This window comes from Aquarana catesbeiana, linkage group LG03 (genome assembly GCF_042186555.1).
Source record: "Aquarana catesbeiana isolate 2022-GZ linkage group LG03, ASM4218655v1, whole genome shotgun sequence".
Classification (NCBI taxonomy): Eukaryota; Metazoa; Chordata; class Amphibia; order Anura; family Ranidae; genus Aquarana; species Aquarana catesbeiana.
Window position 1 is genome coordinate 152,591,620 of NC_133326.1, and position 18,784 is coordinate 152,610,403.

Genomic DNA, 18,784 nt, shown 5'->3' on the forward strand with positions numbered 1-18,784 from the left:
GAACCAGTGACTGTGAGTCACCGGCTCTCTGTCCTGCCCCTCCATTGCTTACTGGAATGCTGGGCTGTGGAGGAAACAGGAGCTTCTGGCGGTGTGCTGGGAGGCTGAGGCAGCTGTCGGTCCTGGGATCTGGGTGGATCCTGACATTAAAGTTGGGATCTTTCTAGGGCCTGGACCGGCTGAATGATGTCAGCCGACAGCAGACTTTAGCGCTTTGTCGGCTGAATATAGGTCACAGGAGTGCAGAATGGAGTGTAATCCCTAGGAAAAGAGCTTCGGCCCTACTTCTCCTTTAATGTTGGCATTTATTTTGTCTTGTTATTCCAGACCTGCCTCCTGAATATTTCTACTTAGCAGAAAATACTTTAGCTATGTATATTCTTCAATGTCTTATGAGACTGTGTAAAGATTTATTTCCATCTATGTAACAAATGCTTGGTATATGATTTGTACACTTCAGTTACAATGACTTACTTGTATATAATATATAGTATGAAATTGGCACCTATTCATGCAGTACTAATGTCTGTACATCACTCTTCTGTACTTTCTCCAAGATAGGATGTATGTTTTAAGAACTAGGAGAATCAAGATCAAATCTCTATACTGAAGAAGACTATAAAAACAATTATGCAATATAGTGTATCACAAAAAAATATTATTGAGAAGTGGCTGGATTGAGCCACTAAATACTATGGAGTATGTGTGTGAAAGTCAAGACATATATGTCAAATCACAGAATATAAGTTACAAAGCCAGTTTTTAAGAATTTGTAGAGAAGTGTTAAAGAAGACTTTGCAGTACAATGAAAGGTCTGCTCAATCAACCTCTCCCTTTTCAAAACACCTACTAGTAGGTGTAAAATGTAGATATAAAAATTTATACTTACTTTACCCCCATCTTCCATATTCCTGTGAGGTCACCATCTCTCTGGGAAGATCCTGGTCAATGCAGAGCAGGCGAAATCTTGTTTGAAGACACTTTAGTCCATTCCAATTTATAATAGCACCTTCTCACAAGCTTTTGGCTACTCTGTGGGGTTGGCTTACTAAAACTAGACAGTGTAAAATATGGTGCAGCTGTGCATGGTAGCCAATTAAATTCTAACTTTAGCTTGTTCAATTAAACCTTGAAAAAAATACCGGAAGCTGATTCGTTTCTGTGCAGAGCTGCACCAATTTTTGCATTGTCCAGTTTTGTGTATTTCCAAGGATCTTGCTGGAAGCAGTATGATGTCTTTCTTGCATACAAGAGGTACATTTCACACCTACTAATAGTAGGTAATTTGTGAAGGGGGAAAGGAGTATAGTGTAAGTGAACCTTGCATTTTATTGTATATTTGTACATTTTTATAAAATACACATAGTGTCCATTTATGAATGAACTGATTAAATACACTAATGCTATGTACACACGATAGGATTTTCTGACAACAAAACTGTGGATTTTTTTTCCGAAGGATGTTGTCTCAAACTTGTTTTGCATACACACGGTCACACAAATGTTGTTGTAAATTCCAAACGTTAAGAACGCGGTGACGTACAACATGTACGACAAGCCGAGGAAAATTAATTTCAATAGCCAGTGCGGCTCTTCTGCTTGATACTGAGCATGCGTGGACATTTGTGCATCGGAATTGTGTACGCACGCTCGGAATTTCCGACAGCAAGTCTTGTTGTCGGAAAATTTGAGAACCTGCTCTCAAACATTTGTTGGAGGAAATTCAGACAACAAATGTTCTATGGAGCATACACATGGTCGGACTTTCCGACAACAAGCTCACATCCAATATTTGCTGTTGGAAAATCCTATTGTGTGTACGGCCCATTAGAGAGTACATTGAAATCTGCATTTGAAATCTGCATCATACAGCACTGCAGCATTTCCTCATATTTTTCCTGTGCTTTTTAAATGATCATTTGTGTTACCTTTTGCCTCAGGCGAGTTACCTGAACGTTCTGAGTTGATTTGCTATCACAGACTTGGCTCAGAAATTCCTTCTGATTGCAGAGTTATTTTCCCAGAAGGGATATTTTTTTTTTTCTAACATTCCTTATAAGTGTGAGGTAGTGGTCCAGAGTAGGTTACGATGCATCCTGTCCACAGACAAGGCTGTGTGAACATATGGATGAGGGGTGGAATTTAGCTCCTCCTTTCTGCTCATAACTTCTCCTTACTCAAACTACCAATGTCATTCCAGCCAAATCTAACATCTAGAACACATCAAATCCACAGGAACTTGTTTTATTAGGCACAACTTTGCATGTGGGGTTTTTAGCCATCTTTTCACATATTGAAGAAGCCTGATTTTTGCACTGAGACATGTATTACCCAGGTAAGAATACCTGAATATCACTTTATGTGGAGAGTCTGAACTGTATGTATGGTTAGATATACTGGTAGCGTCATGTACTATCAGAATTAAAAGGAAAGTTCTTGGAATGCATTGTGTTAGTCTGGAACATGTGTGCTGCATACTGAAAAGTTACAATTGTCTTAATTTTAAAATAATTTTGCCACAGGAAGATTTAATTACTACAAAATTGTGAATTTTCACTAACAATTAATATCTTGGATTGTTCTACATATTATTTGAGAGTGACTATTGCATCCTGTAATACTTATTATGGTTTTCATATATCTGCTCTTTACATTCACTATATAAATTATCAAAGATGTAGCAAATGCATTAAGGATTTTTAATCTTATACAAAGTAATGGCAGGCATATACAGTTACTTCTAGATCCTGCTTGCAACATGGTACACAAATGCTGTTTTTCCTGTTTGCTATAATTAAAAATATTCTTTGCTAAAAAAAAAGTTAAATAAGAAACATCTAAGAAAACAAGCAGTTAAATCCATTTTGCATATGTAACAGTAAATTTATATGAAAAGTAATGAAACAAAATTGTGATTTTTTTTTAAGGGCAAATGTGATAATTGTTTAAGCTTTAGTACACCAATAATGATGGGTTAGAAGTCTACAGTTAGTGTCCAGTGGAGCTTGGGGTACCTAGAACATTTTAGCAAGGACGGCTGAATCATTTGATAATATATATGCTAATTCGCTAACATGTTTTATATTTCTTGAGGATTGTGACTTTCTAAATGTAGTTGAGGGGCAAGAAATTAGTTTAGCTTGACTCCTGCCTACATGTACATTTGCATCTTAGTTTGGGAAGCTTATACTGCATTTCCAGTGAGCTCACATTTGAGTTACTATTGTAATATATTCATTACATTTTTAATGTGACTTCTCCATTTTTTACATACCTGCTTTTACACATTTTCATATTTGACGCTCATTAGGAAACCGTACATGACAGGTTAGTCCACATTGAGATCGCATGCTTTCAGTCATTCTGAACAGACTGAACACTTAATGAAATTATAAACAAAGAACAATTAACAATTGTCTAATAACCAAACATAGTTACCTTCACGTTTATAGATAGTTTCAAAATACACATATAAATGTAATACCTTAACATGCATGAATGAAATTAGTTCTATTAAATAGATCACATTGATAATTGTGAATGAACTTTACTTATGTAGGGAAAGCAACAGGTTAACTTAAATGTCCCTCCCCCACCAAAACCCCTTTCACTCCCCCTGCTTCGGTTCCTGGAGGGAACAGAAATACCTGATACTGCTAGGTATGGGGAGCATGTGATTCACACAACCTTCTCCACATGATGCAGTGCTAGGTGGCTGCCAGGAGAATGTCCTTTTTCCTGGGTAAGCACATCTTACACGGGGCCTCTTCTCCCTTGTTCCCATGGATAAACAAAGCAGTAGAGTGAAGAGAATAAAACATACACTCTCTGGCCACTTTATTAGGTACACCTTGCTAGTACCAGGTTGGACCTCCTTTCAGAACTACCTTAATTCTTTGTGGCATAGATTCAACAAGGTGTTGGAAACATTCCTCAGAGATTTTGGTCCATATTGACATGACAGCATCACGCAGTTGCTGCAGATTTGTCGGCTGCACATCCATGATGCAAATCTCCCATTCCACCACATCCCAAAGGTTCTCTACTGGATTGAGATCTGGTGACTCTGGAGGCCATTGGAGTACAGTGACCTCATTGTCATGTTCAAGAAACCAGTGGTGAGATGATTTGAGCTTTATGCATTGGTGCATTATCCTGCTGGAAGGAGCCATCAGAAGATGGGTACACTGTAGTCATAAAGGATGGACATTGTCAGCAACAATACTCAGGTAGGCCGTGGCGTTTAAACTATGCTCAGTTGGTACTAAGGAATCCAAAGTGTGCCAAGAAAATATCCCCCACACCATTGCACCACCACCACCAGCCTGAATAGTTGATACGAGGTAGGATGGATCCATGCTTCCATGTTGTTTATGCCAAATTCTGACCCTACCATCTGAATGTCACAGCTAAAATCAAGACTCATCAGACCAAGCAACGTTTTACCAGTCTTCCATTGTCCAATTTTGGTGAGCCTGCGCCTCGGTTTCCTATTCTTAGCTGACAGGAGTGCCACTCATTGTGGTCTTCTGCTGCTGTCCCCCCTTCAAGGTTTGATGTGTTGTGTGTTCAAAGATGGTATTCTGCATTCCTTGGTTGTAACAAGTGGTTATTTGAGTTACTGTTGCCTTTCTATCATCTCGAACCAGTCTGCCCATTCTCCTCTGACCTCTGACATCAACAAAGCATTTTTGTCCACACAACTGACACTCACTGAATATTTTTTCTTTTTCTGACCATTTTCTGTAAACCCTAGAGATGGTTGGGCATGAAAATTCCAGTAGATCAGCAGGTTTTTGAAATACTCAAAGTCACTTAACCCCTTCCCGCCGACCGAACGCATATATGCGTCCTCGGCTTTCCGGGGTTATACCGGGATGATGCCCGCAGCTGCAGGCATCATCCCGGTACCGTTGTTTTCAGCGGGCGATCGGCTACCCGAATATAACAACCGATGCGGCTAAAAGCCGCTCAGTTGTTATACCGGAGGAGCGGGAGGGGACATCCCCCCCCTCCCGCCGCCTCCCGCCGCTGTTACCGGGCCTCCCGTGCGATCGGGAGGCCCGGTGTCCGGTCCGCTGCCTTCGGCGGCTGGGGGCGGACTGGAACGAAGCTGCGAGCGGCTTCGTTCCAGCCTTCTTCTTGTAAATACGGAAGCGACGTCATGACGTCACTTCCCGTTTACTCGGCTGCCAATGGCGCCGAATTTAAAAAAGTACACAGTATTCAGAATCGCCGTTTTCGGCGATCTGAATACTTTGAAGTGTAAAGGAGGGATGGGGGGTCTTTTAGACCCCCGATCCCTCTATAAAGAGTACCTGTCACCACCTATTACTGTCACAAGGGATGTTTACATTGCTTGTGACAGCAATAAAAGTAAAAAAAAAAAAAAAAAATTTTAAACACAATTTATAAACAACAAAAATAAATAAATTAAATAAAAAAAAAAACAAAAAATTTTTTTAAAGTGCCCCTGTCCCCGCGAGCTCGCGCAGCGAAGAAAACGCATACGGAAGTCGCGCCCGCATATGTAAACTGTGTTCAAACCACACATGTGAGGTATCGCCGCGATCGTCAGAGCGAGAGCAATAATTCTAGCCCTAGACCTCCTCTGTAGCTCAAACCTGGTAACCGTAAAATTTTTTTAAAGCGTCGCCTATGGAAATTCAAAGGTACCGTAGTTCGTCGCCATTCCACGAGTGCGTGCAATTATAAAGGGTGACATGTTTGGTATCTATTTACTCGGCATAACATCATCTTTCACATTATACAAAAAAATTGGGGTAACTTTACTGTTTGGATTTTTTAAAATTCATGAAAGTGTCACTTTTCCAAAAATTTGCGTTTAAAACACCGCTGCACAAATACCGTGTGATAAAAAATATTGCAACAATCGTCATTTTATTCTCTAGATTCTTTGCTAAAAAAATATATATAATGTTTGGGGGTTCTAAGTAATTTTCTAGCAAAAAATATGGATTTTAACTTGTAAACACCAAATTTCAAAAATAGGCTTAGTCATGAAAGGGTTAAATCATTTTCTTCAGTTTGATACACCATATTTGCTAATGAGGTGGGGGACATAAAAGAAAAATATCTTCTTGTTGGCCTAGCTATGCAGGTGACCCCTAGATAAATGTACCTATCGGTGTTATAGTTCATTAAAGTATGAAAAAAACTATTCGATCAGGGGCAGACTAAGTAAAAAGTGAAAACAGCTTTTGCCTTTCTTCTACGAATAACAGTGACAAACCATGCATGACATTGGAGAATAAAAAGATTGTAGACAATCTGGTGTTAGGTTTGCTTATTTTTTACTTCTGTGTACTATACCACTGTAGTATCCTCCTCGAATAGGCTGGATCAAATAAAAAGAGGTTCAGGTAAATTTTGTATTTTCAGATCCTCTGTAAACAGTGAAGCAGTGTTTGAGTTTTGGCTGCTCTGGATTTTACAGGCTGCAGGCTCAACAACTTCTTTCTGTTTTCTGGTGGGTTCTAGAATGTAATGGGCTGGAAGAGGCAGACCCTAGTCCTGAATATTTATGAGGTTCCAGCCAATCCCTGGGGGGGGGGGAATACCCAGCAGGTGGCTGAGGCATAGAGTAACAGGGTCTTGTCCTGAGGGAGGAGATCTCAGCCTGGAAGGACTGCTGCTGCTGAAGCCTGTGAAGAGAGTTCAGTAAAGCTGGGGGATCTATTGCAGAAAGTTCATTGAGGTTCCAGCTCAGGAGGGTCTATTTTTCCTGGTAGTAGTTTAGAGCCAAGTTAAGGACTGCCATGAGGATCCAGCCTGGGGTTTCATGGTACAATGTCTAGCAAATTAGACAGAATATAGCCAAGTATCTGGAGACACAGTGAGTAGAGGCCTGGAAGTGGGATCCTAGTGACTGTTTGCTGTTCAACCCCTTGTGTGACTGCGTCAATGCTGCTAAAGTGGGACTTTCCCTGCTGGGAGTCCCAGAATTAGTTGTGTCTCTAGTCTTTGCAAAGATGGGGGTTGCCCCCACACCCCCAGAATAGAAAGAGAATAGAACTGTTTTGTGTACCAAATTCTGGAATATCCCAAAGCTTTCCTGCACCCCATCCAAGTTAACCAGCATTAAACCCTAAAAAGACATCCACTGCCTGGTTATTGTGAGAGCGACTGTACAAATGTTGTGTACGTGACTGCCTGGTGACCCAGAAGGGATTAAAATCTGGTACAAATCAATGGGACCAGCCGAAGGGTCTGTGCTGCACCACTAACTCATATACTGTTATACACTGCATATTATAAGTACCATGTAGCTTATGCGCTTATGCGACGAAAGCAAAGCAAAATGGAAGGCGCACACATAGTGCATTACCAATGACATTTATTGATTAATAAAAAGAGCTTAGCTCTGAGGAATGGGATGCGCCGCCAAAACGCATCAGCTTTTACCCCTTGATGTGATACAGCACTTGTGTCTGCACTATCCCACACTGTGTGGTTTTACAGCTTACAGAGTTGCACTTTGTAAGTACCAATTTTTTACTCTTTTTATTATTCAATAAATGTCATTGGTAATGCATTAGGTGAGCGCACCTTCCATTTTGCTTTGTTTTCGTAGTTTCTAACAGATTACCCCATCTGAGGGGGGCAGCATCCACCTAGTCTTGGAATACCGATGCCCTTGTTGCTCTTTACCATAGAAGACCTCTGAGCGCTGGAAGCAACTGTCTTTTTATGCGCTTATGCTATTGATGATCAGCCCTGAATGCCTTCATAAACTTGATGCCATAAGTGATTGGAAAGGTCAAGAGAGATATCAAATATAATATATGAACAGATGTGAGGAAATCATGGATACTGGTGGGTGAGGTCATAATTACTATATATAACAGAATCTATAAATGACACATCTATAATAACAGAATTATCCACATGTAATTACAAAACACATTTAATTTCCTGTTAGCATTTTTGGCAGAGATGTAAAAGCACTCTGCGTAACATATGTTTATTTTTCTCCCAAATGATTCTTTCCTAGTGAAAACAAATGTATGAACCCACAGTGACACCTAGAAGGCATTATGCTAGTATTTACTATATGAAAAAAGAATCTGTAACATTTGATTGAAACATCTTGCGCTTTAACTGTCCACAGATGTTGCTGATAGAAAACCATATTCAAATAACTGTTCCCAATTATTTTGGGTTAGGAAACAACACTCACCAGCAAGTGTAGGGTACATAAAGTGCAAGTTCAGAAACATTAAACCTATACTGGCACAGAAACAAGCCATGTTTTCAGAGATCCAAACAATTATCAGAAAAGGAGGTCTTCCACCACTCACACTAGCTCCTCTCCAGTACACAGGAAGGCTCTCTCTCTAGTTTCATTTGTTCTGCTGCTAATTGCGACAGTCTGCATCTTCAATTTTTATAGGAAATATATTTGTTTTTTACATGTATTTTTAACCTGTACCTTTAATCTGTACTGGGAAGATGCCATTGCTTGCCCATCATTCAGAAAATGTTAGTTCCTGGCTGCAATGGTGATGCAGTGGCTTCAATATTTTTTTAGTAATTGACCATGAACTATTAGACAAATCAAAAGTTCAGCAGTTATGTGCTTATATTTGGAAAGTGTTATACCCAGATAGAGCAAATGGTATGTTTAGCAGAACCTCAAAAGGCCTCATTATATCTAATTTGATATTATACCATTCCATATCTTTTCAATTATTTCCTCCTACCATCCCACCTACATCCTCAGATCTACTACTGACCTGAAACTAGCAACCTTCTTCATGACTGTTTCCCACTTTCTCTTTTAAGACTCCTTGTGCACTGTATGTCTTTTATGGAGTTCACTACTTGAAATATTCTTAATGCCCTCAACAAAAAAAAGAAAAAAACAGTATACATGTTCTTCAAATCCCAATAGTTATCATTGAGTCTGCTATTGCCAACCTATACCTGACCACCCGGGCTTTTACTCCTTAGAAGACCCTTGCCTCTTAGAACTTTCATAAGTAGATTCGACAACAGTTTGAAAAACACACACAAAACTTTGCAAAAAATTTGCAATTGTTAACGAACAATCACTACTTTGCCTTGAAAGAGGAAAATATTGACCACTATTTTAATGTTCATTTTGATTTATTAGTGTAGGTCTTCCTGAAAACACTTTTCAAAATGATATTCACATTTTTCCTATATCAAAGGGTAACCTTGCCTTGCATAATATGAATGCAATTTTTTGGGAGTGCTAAATGGGGCTTAAAATGTAACTAAAGGTTAAACTATAACTAAAGGCAAAACTTTTATTTTTTTTTGTTTTGGCTAGGGTGGAGAGGGAATAAAACACCTGTCAGTGTTAATTGCTGTCTGTGCCTCCATTAGGGGGATTCACCTTCTATATTTGTGATGTTTATCATTGTTATCCAAAAGTGAATGTAAAAGAAAATCACAAATTTTGGGTTGTACCCAGAACAGGAATAGAGGGGAAATAATCCAATAGAGACACTGTTTCTTGGGGCTATGTACCAACCAGGGATTCCCTCACTTTTTACTCACTTCCTGTGCTGGCCATGGGGCAGGAAGTGAAGGGAAATCTCTCCAATGGGACACAGATGGCAAAAAAAATTGACAGGGGTTTTAACCTTCCTTTATCTAAAATGAAAAAATGTGTCCTTATTTCCACTTTAAGAGTTCATGCACTCTGGGTGTTTTAAACACTGCTTCTAGAGACGTCTTGCATTTTTTCTGCCTCTAAATGCCCCTTATTGTTAGCCTATGTGTGTCCATGCATACATAAGCATTTACAGACGTTTAGGGGCAGAAAAAAATCAAAACACTGCCAGTGTGTTCAGAAGCAGCAGTGTTTTGGCAGAAAAATGCCTGACATGCCTAAATGCTCGCAAACGTGCTTAAGAGGTAGGCACGTCAAGCGCTTGGGTGTTCATTATTATTATTATTATTATACAGGATTTACGCAGTGCTTTACAACATTAGGGCAGACAGTACAATTATAATACAATTCAATACAGGAGGAATCAGAGAGCCCTGCTCATTAGAACTTACAATCTAGGATGGAGGGTCAAGTTATACAAAAGGGTAATAGCTGTGGGGGATGAGCTAATGAAGAAAATAGTGCATTTGTTAGTTGGAGGCAGGATAGGCTTCTCTGAAGAGGAAAGTTTTCAGGGATCGCCTAAAAGTGGATACATTTGGAGACAGTCTGACAGATTGGGAAGGGAATTACAGAGGATGGGCAAGGCTTGGAGAAGTCCTGGAGGCAGATATGGGAGGAGGTGATGAGGGAGCTAGAGAGCAGGAGGTCTTGGGAGGAATGGAGAGGGCGATTAGGTTGGTATTTTGAGACTATGCTAGTGATGTAGCTGGGGGCAGAGTTGTGGATGGCTTTGTAACTTATTGTTAGTATTTTGAATTTAATTTGTTGGGTGAGTGGCAGCCAATGGAGGGATTGGCAGAGAGGGGTAGCAGACACTGAGCGGTTTGTAAGGTGGATGAGTCTGGCAGCAGCATTTATGATGGACTGAAGGGGGGATAGTCTATTTAAAGGTAAGCCAATGAGGAGGGACTTGCAGTAGTCGAGGCGAGAGATAACCAGAGAGTGAATCAGGAGCTTTGTGGTTTCATTGGTTAGAAAGGGATGTAGTTTAGAGATGTTGCGGAGGTTGAGGCGGCAAGCTTTGGAAAGTGATTTTATGTGGGGCCTAAAAGAGAGTTCAGAATCCAGGATAACACCTAGCACCCTGACATGTGGGGATGGGTGGATGGTTGTGCCATTGCTCTTGACAGACAAGTCAGGGGAAGAGGCACATGGGGGAGGGAATATTATAAGCTCGGTTTTGGACAAGTTGAGTTTGAGGAAGTGGTGTGACATCCATACAGATATGTCGGTAAGGGGTGGAGAGATAGATTTGTGTGTCGTCAGAGTAGAAATTATATTGAAAGCCGTGAGAGGCTGACCCAGGGAAGAGGTGTAGATTGAAAATAAAAGAGGTCCAAGAACAGAACCTTGGGGGACCCCGACGGAGAAGGGAAGAGGAGTGGAGGAAGTAGAATTGTAAGTGACACTGAAGGTGCATTGGGATAGGTAGGATGAGAGCCACTGAAGAGCACAGTCACGGAGACCGAGGGAGTAAAGTTTTTTGAAGAGGAGGGGGTGGTCAATCGTGTCAAAGGCTGCTGAAAGGTCCAGAAGTAGGAGTACAGAATAGTGTCCGTTGGTTTTTGCAGTTAGTAGGTCATTTGTGAGTTTTAAAAGAGCAGTTTCTGTGGAGTGTTGAGGGCGAAATCCAGATTGAAGGGGATTAAGAAGGTTGTTCTTAATGAGGTGGTCAGTAAGTTGGTTGTAAAACAGGCGTTCAAGGAGTTTAGAGGAAAAGGGGAGCAAGGAGATAGGGCATAGGTTGTTAAGATTGGTAGGGTCCAAGGATGGCTTTTTAAGTATGGGGGTGACCAGTGCATGTTTTAGAGCATTGGGGAAAATGCCAGAGGTGAGGGAATGATTGAAGATGTGGGTTAGAGAGGGTAGGATGGAATCAGAGGGCGACCGTAGCATTTGAGAGGGAATAGGGTCCAGGGGACAGGTGGTTAGGTGGGCGATAGAAAGGAGTTTAGCAACTTCCTCTGTAGTAGCAGATTTGAATAAGGGGAGTGTCAGTTGTACCTGTTGACATGGGGTCTTAACAGGGGGAGATACCTGTAGAGTGGAGATCAGTCAGTGGGTGGAGGCGGTGGAGGATGAAGTAGAGAGTTGAAGGTAGAGAAGAGTTTAAGGGGACTGGATGAGAAGGTGTTAATAAGAGTTGTAAAATAAGTTTGCTTGGCAGTGTGGAGGAAAGAATAGTATTTTTGGAGGGCAGATTTGTATTAGTTGAAGTCTTTGAGAGACTTAGTCTTGTGCCACAGACGCTCAAGAGCGCGACTATGTTTTTTGAGAATTTTAGTGTCTGTTTGCCAGGGTTGTAGGGGTTGAGGCCTGATTCTGCATGTAGTGAGGGGAGCGAGCTTGTCCAAGGTCAGGAGGAGGACAGGGATTTATTGTAGATGGACGTGGCTTGGTTGGGGCAGGACAGGGGAGAGATTTTGTCATAGAGGTGGTCAGTAGCAGAATAGAGGAGAGAGGAGTTGAAGTTGCGAAAGTTTCTACGGGTGATGGTTAGGCAATTGGAGGTAAAGGTGGTGGAAGATAGGGGGAGAGGGAAACTAATAAGGTGGTGGTCAGAGAGAGGAAAAGGATTGTTTGAGAAGTTGCATGGAGTGCATAGGTAGGAGAATACAAGATCAAAGGTGTTGCCAACAGAGTGAGTAAAAGCCTGTACCCATTGCTTCCGGTCAAATGAAGAGGTTAGGCTAAGACTAAGACTAAGAAGTTTAGAAGTAGCAGGAGTGTTTGTATTAGCAGGGATGTTGAAATCACCGAGAAGGATTGTGGGAATTTCCAAAGAGAGAAAGTATAGTAGCCAGGCAGAAAACTCATCAAGGAAAGTCGATAATGGTCCAGGGGGCCAGTAGATCACAGCAATTCTTAGGGAAGTTGGAGAGAATAGACGTATACTGTGGGGTTCAAATGATGAGAGGGAAAAAGAGGCAGGAGAGTGAATAACCTGGAAGGTGCTCTGGGGGATAGGAGGAATCCCACTCCACTTTCCTTGCGTCCATTAGGCCTAGGGGAGTGAGTCCAGTGAAGGCCACCCTGGGATAGGGAAGCAGGAGAAGGGGTGTCAGATTCTTGGAGCCAGGTTTCGGTGAGAGCAAATAGATTAAAGGAATTAGTGACAAAGAGGTCATGAACAGCGGTGAGTTTGTTGCAGACAGAGCAAGCGTTCCAGAGGGCATAGGAAAGGGGGAGGCTGGCGTTGGGAAGAAGAGGAATGGAGACTAAATTGCATAGATTGCGACTACTGCCAGAGGGTGTAGAGTGATGTGATGGGTGTGTTGGGTACAGTTAAGAAAGGGAGGCCCAGGGTTTGGGGAAATATCTCTAGCGGTTAGGAGAAGCAGAAGAGTAAGGGAGGTAATATGAGAATACGATTTCTATGAGGGGACATGCTTCAGTATCCTGGGGGTTTGTTAGCAAGTGGGCTTAGAGTTAGAAAGAGGTGATGAGTGCAGTAATAGGGGGAGGGGAGAAGTGAGGGTGATATGTACAGATTTTGGGGTGGAGCAGAGGGGCGAAGAAAAGAGAGTTTGAGGAGAGAGGCTGCAATTGTGAAAAGGAGGAGAGGTAAAGAGTGCATGTTTCAGAGAGGAAGGTGAGATCATTTGGAAATGAGGTCACCTGCAATATGCTGTGGTTTGATTTGTGCAAATTGCTGAAGTGCAAGAGCGGAAGTGCCACTTATTTAAAGAACCCCACTTCTTTGAAAGAACCGCTATATGTGCAGCCCCCTGTATGTGTTCCCCCGTAAAGAAGGCCTTGTTTTTATACTGTGTTGGGTGTGGATAGAATCTGGCAATTAATCAATCAGGAGGTGATATTAGCCACACAGCTAGCAGAGCAAAACTTCACACCACAATCAAAGTGCAAGGGGACTAAAAGGCTAAAATTGTAAAGATAAGGGAACCCATAATTTAGGTAAGACATTGATTTCAGTAGCCAGAATAAATTAATATTCTGCCAATGAAATTAATAAATGCCCCAACACTTGATGGGCATAAACGTGCCCAAATGCTTTTGCACAAACACAGCTTTAGGCATGGTTTTGATGCTGCTTTTTTCCTGTCACGAGAAAGGAATTTAGAAAAGCCCAGTGTGCATGAGGCCCAAATCTGAAGTTAAGGTAGCTATGCCTTGTATAAAAGATACAAATAACACAACTTTGTATTCAGTAATAGATCATCACATTTATTTTTCAAAACAACTAGTGTAAGTACCTGAATTTGACTTGGTAGCCTAAATGCATGTACAGCAGTAGGGGAGGCAAGGAGGAACTGGAAGCTAATTCGATTTCCTACGCACACATATGTTGACAGGAAATGTAGTAGGAGTAGTAACCAGAAGGAAGACCTCATCAGTCTGCATCTTCTGTTTACTGTCCTGTTATCAGGCTGAGGGAAGCTCATGCAAGGCAAAGTGACAGTGTCTCTGCAAAGAAAGAGATCCCATATACTCACCTTGCCTGTGCTCCTTCTTCCTCCATCACAGCCAGCACTGAAATCAGTGTTGTTGCTAACCGGGGGGAAGCAGTGATGTCATGTGGTGCTATGTGACAGTCCTTGGGTCTAACAATTGCCTCTAGTCTTATTGGATGTGTTTTACATGTTTACCCCTTGTTCATTTTTTAAAAATTGTATTACTGCTGTATTAAGTTACAAATCAACATATTTTATTGAAGACCTTAAAGTAGAAGTCTCACTTTAATTTTTACTTGTCCAATCTTCATATGTTCTGTCTAAAGCTAGGTGTGAGGTCAACTTGGTTAGGTAAAATGTTCCAGGCCTCACACATAAACTCTGATAAAGAATAATGTTATTTTATAGTAGTGTTGATCCACAAGCTTTAAATAAATTGTATACCAGATGTGGGAGACTTAACATGTAAAATGCTTTTATTTTGCGTTTTAACTGTTTCACTCAATTGGGGAAACCTTTTGTAAGTAGCTGGGCCCTGGCGCAATATTAGAGAGAAAATTAAACACCTTCTGATACTATACGGATTAATGTTTTTATGAGTGTTCAGGATGGATGGAAGATAACCTTGTACTATTTTCAAAGGCATCCTGTGGCAAATGTAATTAAATATTTGGTTTATGTCTTGTTTAATTACACGATTCAGACTAAATATCCTGATCAAATGTATACGCTGTCAGAGATGAAAATTGTAGCACCTTCAAGATGTTATTATCATACATTGCAGAAATTAAAAGAATAAAAATATATCCTATAATAAAACAAGTACTGTTTGAAAGTATTTAAAATCAATTAGCACAATGGCCTCCATTTTTAGAGAGCCTATTAGTTATTAATTTGAATTAAGAAGATACTTGAGGAATTTTATTACAGGTTTGTAAGGCTTGAAAAATGTCTGTTCTTCAACAATCCTGTTTCAATATTAAAGTGAGCTTTCACCCAAAAATTGAACTGCTACTTATCCTCAACCCTAACTAATCTGCAGCATTTTTTTTCATGGAACAGGTACTTTTTTTTCACAAGTGCCCGCTTTGAGTCAGTTTTGCCCCCACCCTGTCAACAGTCTCTTGGGACATATCACACTTCCTAGGAGGATGCAGGACCAGTCTTAGTGCACTACCATGCCTCGCACATACAAAGTATGGAGCCAGCTGAGAGACTTATACTGGCCATACATTATACAAGTTTCTTTTTCAATTTCCCTTAAAGTGATTGTAAGGCTTCGTTTTCTTTTTTTTTTTTTCAAATAACACACAGTTCATACTTACCTCCACTGTGCAGTTTGTTTTGCACAGAGTGGCCCCGATCCTCAACTTCTGGTAGCTCCTCCCTGCATCATATAAACCCCTAGGAGAAGCGCTCTCCCGAGGGTTACCTTGCGGGCGTGCTTCCGAGTCCATAGATGCAGAATGCTGGACTCGGCCACGCCCCCCAGCACCCATGTCATTGGATTTAAATGACAGCAGTGGGAGTCAATGGCTGCGCTGCTATCAATCTATCCAATCAAGACCTGAGACAATGGGCAGAGGGGAAGAGCACGTCTCCGGCATGTGAATCACAGGACTCAGGTGAGTAAAACAGGGGGGCCGGCCAGTGACAGAAATTTTTTCACCTTAATGTATAGGATTCATTAAGGTGAAAAATCATGAGGGTTTTCAACCCCTTTAAATTTACTTTCAACTATGTAGTGCAAGGGTCCGCCTCATAGTATATATATTGAAAGTGTTTAGGTTTGACCTCAAATTTGATGGCTTTAGTAAGTCTAAAGGAAAATTGTACAACAAAATTGTATAATGTATGACCAGCCTTAAGGAAGTCACAATCAACTACAAAATCAAAGATTTCAGAGATCCAAAGCTAGACTTCATGAACAGGTAACTTACCTGTTTGTTAAAAGTCAGCATCTGCAGTCATTTTAGCTCCTAACAAGAAAGGGGTAAATCACCTAGGACTTGCGTTGAAACCAAACCACAAATCCAAGCCTGCAATCTGAGAGGAAATTGACTGGTTAACATTTCATATTCCCTGCTTACACAGATTCAAGGCTGGTGCTGGTCACCCACCCAATCTATCTAATGTTTAGCCACAGTACAATAGTGATGTGGTCTTATTATGTACAGTATATATAACTCTTATGTGGACTTAACTAACTTCAAATAATGATTTATTAATGTCCAACTGAGGATATTTAGGTGATGAAGATGATGATGATGTGGAGCACACACAGCCAGGCTGCACTTAAGTACCGTATTTATCGGCGTATAACACGCACTTTTTTCCCCTTAAAATCAGGGGAAAATCGCTGGTGCGTGTTATACGCCGATCCCCTGCGATCCTGACCTGTCAGAACTAAAAAATCGCTGACCGCGATTTGAAAATGGCGCCGCCGGCGCCGAAATACACAGTGCCGGTCCTCGGCTCTTCTCGGCGGCTTTCGGTTTCACTCGAGCGCCGCCCGAACCTAGCCGAGTATACTCGGCTAGTTTCGGATAGCTCCGCTCAACGTCCGAGTGGAACCGAAAGTAAACGAGAGCCGCCGAGAAGAGCCGAGGACCGGCTCTGTGTATTTCGGCGCCGGCGGCGCCATTTTCAAATCGCGGTCGGCGATTTTGAAGCTCACAGGCTTCAGCAAGACTGCACTGGGGCAAGGCTGGACTGGGGCAAGGCTGGACTGGACACTGGGGAAGGCTGCACTGACATGGCTGCACTGACATGGCTGCACTGACATGGCTGCACTAGCAAGGCTGCACTGACATGGCTGCACTGACATGGCTGCACTAGCAAGGCTGCACTGACATGGCTGCACTGGCAAGGCTGCACTGGCAAGGCTGCACTGACATGGCTGCACTGGCAAGGCTGCACTGACATGGCTGCACTGGGCAAGGCTGGACTGGGGCAAGGCTGCACTGAGAAGGCTGCAATGATGGGCATTTAAATGTAAGTTTTTTTCCCTTCAACTTCCCTCCTAAAAGTTTTTTTTCCTTAAAATTCCTTCCTAAATTGAGGTGCGTGTTATACGCCGGTGCGTGTTATACGCCGATAAATACGGTAGTAACATATGCAGTTTTCTAATAGTCAAGCACAGGTGGGAGAGGACCTGCTTTGTAATTTCTGTAAGAAGTTGGTGAACTGGTTAGGAGTCCAAAGAACCACTTTACCAATACACTAATCAAATTGGTCAACTTGATCAAAGAAAATAGTGATCTACTGTGCACATCCAATGACCCAGGGTTGGTCTGATTTGCTATAAATCTTTTGATCTTTAGATCCTGACATCATTCTGGTCAGGTTTGTATTCAGTCTTCTGGCACATGAATGGATGGTTTGCTATGCAGTAGTACATGGGTGGTAAATCTCATATAGTTAGGTAATTTTTTTGTATGACATACATATTTCAGACTCTGCTAAAATTCAGGCCTCTTAAAGTAGAACTAAAGGCAAAACTTTTTTTTTCTTTTCGGATAGAGTAAGGGAGGGTTTTTGCCCTCTTTGCCCCATTGGGGAGATTTACATTCACTTCCTGTCCCATAGCCAAAATATGAAGTGAGAGGAAATCCTTGGAAACCTCGAGGGGACCCCCAGGTCACCAGAACTACTGTCCCCATTGGAAGTTTTTTCCTCTATTACTTTTCTAGGGACAACCCAACATTTGTAGTTTTCTTTGACTTTGAATCATAATGGTAAATAGGACAAATAGAGAGGGTAATGGAGACACAGACAGAAATAAAAACTGCCAGGGTCTAATCCCTCTCCCCTCTATCAAAAAAAGTTTTGCCTTTAGTTATACTTTTAATGTAGAAAGGTTTTGCTATGGTGTTTATTCATGTCTTCTTAGTATTTCACTATGGGTGCAGAAAACAGATGTCTTTTCCACCTGCCTCTGATAGGTAGATGCGTCACCTTGGAGGGGAATGGAACTTCATCATGCCTGTAGTAACTCTTGTTCCATAACGTATTCAGACCATAGATGTTTATAGGCTATTGTATAGTGCAAAAGTAGATATAGTGTATAAAACTTAAGGCGCTGTATAAAAATGCTGGAGTTACAATTAAAGGAACACAGACAGGGAAATTCACAGCACATTGTGCAGTGTGATGATGGAAACTGCATTTATCCTCTAGAGACGTTCCCTTTCTGCAGAGAGCGCATGTGCTGAAAATTAAAGTACATCTACTGTATCCTTTGCAAAAAATCATGTACTTTAGTTAAATATGCTTACAGTCTTACCTGTGAATATGCAGTGGGTAATTGTCTGTGTGCTCCTCTTAACTATTATTACAGTTTGCGCAATACTTGAGTTTACAAAGATAACTGTAATGTGGAAAAATTATGCAATCAACATGGCTGATGATGACCAAGGCTATTTTGTGTTTTTGTGACCCTGGTTGAAAGGCTTTGATTAATTATTGCAACACTGCTTAGTCAGATGGTTACATTAAAATAATAGTGATCACTGTGACCATTGCTGTTAGTAACACATTGGTCACTGCAAGCATCTAGTGCATAGGCTATTGAAGCAATAGAAAATCACCTCTTAAAGTGTTTGTTACCCTGAAAAAAAAATATCGATCCTGTTCCTTTAAAGCATTTTATACAGCACAGTGCTTGTGTTGTGTAATTTGGCCCCTTCTATTACCTGAAATACCTGGC

General features: G+C 41.3%; 1 protein-coding gene across 1 annotated transcript in view; it reads left to right on the forward strand.

The window, feature by feature from the left end:
* The first annotated feature begins 1,759 nt into the window (after positions 1 to 1,759).
* Positions 1,760 to 18,784, forward strand: part of LOC141131772 (uncharacterized) — a 759,715-nt gene continuing 742,690 nt past the window's right edge. The window contains exon 1 of the mRNA XM_073619424.1: positions 1,760 to 2,335. The gene's annotated coding sequence lies outside the window, so the exon portion shown is untranslated. The remainder of the gene's footprint in view (positions 2,336 to 18,784) is intronic.